We start from the raw sequence: 4,017 nt of genomic DNA on the forward strand, positions 1-4,017 counted from the left end.
GGGGCGGCGCGGCGCGGGGGGGGCGGCCGTGAGGGGGCGGTTGTGAGGGGGCGGCCGTGAGGGGGCGGCCGCCATGTTCGTGGTGGGGTGGCAGCAGGTGCGCGCAGAGAGCGGCGGCTGCGGGGGCGGCTGCGGGCTCCACCTGCGGCAGGGCCGTAGTCGCTTACATAACCCCGAGCAGCAGGGGGCAGTTTCCTGCCAGAGCCAGGAAAGGCAGTGGCTGTGTACATCAGCCCTTAATCGGCCAGTTGCCTGTTTCACCCTCCCTGAAGGGTGAATTAATCCAGAATAAGACTTGTGAGCATCGGGCGGGCGCGTAGCCTGGCGCTGCCCGCTCCGCGGCGATGGCGGCCTGTGTGCACGCCGCTTCCCGGGCTTGGCCCCTCGTGTGGGCTGCAGGCTGCGCTTGCCTCCCACTGGCGAGGGGTGCACATCATCCCGGTGTAATCCCCGGGGGCATGGGGACGGGTGCCCYGGGGGGAGAAGACCCTGTGTTTGGCTTCTGGGAGGCATTGCTCGGTTATTCTAGTAATGTAAGTTCTCTGGAGAAATAGCGAGTGGCTGTTTGCAAACATCAAGAGAYAGGAAGCCTCTTTCCTTGTGTGGTAATTTACTCTGGTTCTGAAACACCATTGAATGCATTTTCTTCTGAGTTGAATTTGTCCGAGTTCAGTCCTGGCTGCTGCTTTTTGATGTGCCTCCTCCTGTTGCACAACAGTGCACTTGACACTACAGCACTYGCCATTACTGCTGCCCTCCGGGTTCTTGAATTTTGATCGTTGTAAGCTTCTGAAAACTAGGTCGTAGGTACTTGTATTGTAGGTTTTTAAGAAGGCCTGGAGGCCTGAGTAGTTTTGGCTATGGAAACAACATGCCCACAGACGCTGACAAAAAAAGTACGATTTGCTTGGCAGCTTCTTTCATATATTCATATATTTGAAAATCAATTTCTCTTAGTGTAATTATCTTCTTATGGGTGATATATAGGAGTTTATTCCGTATTAAAGTACTGCAGTTTATAGCCACAATAAACATGATAACAGTAAATACAGATTTTTAGAAGTTTTAAAATGATGTTTATTCTAGAAATTAGAGTTAGTTTTTTTTTTTTTCTGGCTCAAAAGGCACATTAAAATTTATCTCTCAGTGGGCCTCTCCTTTTTCCTCGTTAATGTTCAGCTATCAACATTCATCTCTTTTTATTCCCTTCTATTTTTGGCTTTTCTTCACTTAATTTTTTTTTCCGTATTTTCTCTTTCTAACCCCCATAATCCTATGAGATTTCTCTTCTTTCATTCTTACTATGAATCTTTCTTGCATTCTGTTCAACGCAATGCCCCGGATTGATACCTTTTGATAAACCTCTATGGATAGTCTTAATCATTTTTTTCCTTTTACATTCCATTTTTTTATATATACAGCTACTGCTTACCAGAATAAAGACTACGTGCTGTTCACCTGGATAAAGACTCTTGTGATTTCTCAGTCTTTTTGGAACCCAAAAGGTCTTTTTTGAACTCTTAGGTCCCCAAGTCTTCTCTGTTGGTCATATTTTCAGTACTTTTCATTCTTGTTGCCCTTCTCTGAACTCTTAATTAATCCACAGTCTTCTTCATTAACAGTATCTATAACTGAATAGACTATATCAAGTGAGGCCTTATCAGTATTTTATAGAACAGAATTACTGCATGCATTTTCCTGCATACTCTCTACTAAACTACGTAATAGAAGAACWATCACTGCTTGTTACTGTTCTTGGATTAGTTTTCTGCCCATTTAAGCAAGCTGAACTGGTTTAGGAAAGGGTCAGGCAAATGCCAGAGCAGGCACAAAGAACGAACGGGAGGGAGCGTGTCTTGCAGCAGTGGTGTGGGGGTGYTTGTGTGCGCACATGTGAAAGCATGTGGGATCTCCCCCTTTGGCAGCAGCAAGCCATTAAATCAGGTCAGCTACTTTGTGAAACTTTATCCTCAGATGTTCTCTCCCTGTTCTAGCCTGACTTCTTACCTTCTTACCTTTATGTTACAGGTATTAATTGTACTGAGAGTGTAATCAACATCAACCTCTGCTAGTAAAGATAAAAAAAAGAAAAAAGAGACAGTAAAAGACATTATACCCTGCCTTCTCAGCTTCATTTGTGAATCCTGATCCACAGCAAACCACGTTTTTCTTTTGTCTTCCTATCATTGCCAAAGAATGTTTTCTTACTACATTTTCTTAATGTTGACTTGTTGTATCTCATCTTGTGGATTTGCCTGCCTGATAGTGTCTTCATATGTTTCTGCTACATCTTATACTCCTCCTTAGTATTTTGCCTAGATCATTGAAGAGCTCATAATTTAGCTGGAACAGTTTTTCCCATTTGTTTGCATTTCAGTACTTTACACATATATCCTTAAAAGAGTTTCTATGGGGAACTACCAACTCTTCTGAACTCTTTTTCTATTAAACATGTTTTCTGAAGAGATCTTACAAATTTTTCTTTTGACTTCCTTTGAGAAATCTGCTTTCTCAAAATTTGTTATGCTTTTTTTTTAAACAAGTAGTAATCAAATTTAAAATGTTACCATGCCACATTTTTTAGTTATTTGCTAGATAATTTTTATTTGTCTGAAAAAAATGCATTTTCAAAAACGAAGATACATTTCAAATGGAGGGAAAAAATTTTCCACTAAGAACATCCAAAATATTTTTCATAAATTAGTCACGTTGTGTTTCAATTGCAGTCAGTGGTTTCTATAATGTTGAGTTAAGGCTATGAAAGTCAATCTGTTTTTCCATTTTCTGAATTTAATTCTGTTTAATGCACATTAGACAAATTAATATCATTATGATTCTCATTTAGGAATAGCATTAGAACTATAACACTTCCAAGATCCATTTGTCAATTTAAAATCGAATTTGCATGAAGAAAATAGGGTCAATCCACTGTCTTGTGCTTAATTACTACCTTCACTTACCCCATATCTCTAAGGAAAAATAGAATTAAAATTATGTAAATAAATATGATCAGATAACTCATAAAAACAAGTCTAGTAGTGAATACTAGGTAGAATATTTAAGTTACCATTGGTAATAGCCAATGAACTAATGAGTGAATTATGACTATCATTATTGAATGTTTTGGTCAAAATTCATCATTTTTTTCCTCCTATGTTAAAGGCTATTAAACTATAACAATATCTCTTCCTGACTTTTATTGTTCTAATAGCCAAGTGCTAATAGTAATGCATTAAAGACTACAACTGTCATCTCTTAGAAGTTGGGTTATTCATCCTCTCCTCAACAAGAAAAATACATAAGGAGATTTTTTTTTGTAATTATTATTGTTAATAGTATTTATTTTTTTAAATGTCAGTGAAATGAGCTTCAACTAAGAGTAGATGAGTTTTGTAATTGCTCTATATCATCTGTAGGTTCACTGTACTCCTTAGTGACTCAATCCTTTCTCATCAAACATTGCTCTCTATTAGTTTGCTCGAATTAGGAACATTATATTTCCAATTACAAATCAGATAATCAGTCTATTAGCTGTAGACTGACAACCAGCTGTAGCTGTACTGCTGTTTCGCAGCATGGTATATTAGCTTCAAGGATCCCCCGCTTGCCATCTTTAACTCATAATTTGCCATCAAGTGTACAACTTAAACAGGATGGAATAGGGTCATCGTGATCTTAGCTGAGAAGAGATCATACACAATTTAAATAGGGGTGCATTATGCTCTCCACTCAGGTGTTTGGTTTCTTTTTAGCTAGCCCTGAAGACCTTTTTGCTTGGAAGATTGTGTTGTTTCATTCACTATTTGTTTTGGAATGGATTCTACAACAAACATCTCAAAAAAAAAAAAAAAAAAATCTGGTGCTTTTACCTTCATGTTGTTTCTAGTGTTTTCAACTCAGAACGAATCATATTTGTTTCTGAAATAATTAACAGACAAGCTCAGGGTACCAGTTAATTAACTCAAGTTCTTTTAATTAGTTCTTATTTAACCTCCCTTGCATCTCCAACATTTGCAG

The sequence above is a fragment of the Rhea americana genome, unplaced genomic scaffold (assembly GCF_003343005.1).
Source record: "Rhea americana isolate MKP2758 unplaced genomic scaffold, rheAme1 scaffold_22, whole genome shotgun sequence".
Taxonomy (NCBI): Eukaryota; Metazoa; Chordata; class Aves; order Rheiformes; family Rheidae; genus Rhea; species Rhea americana.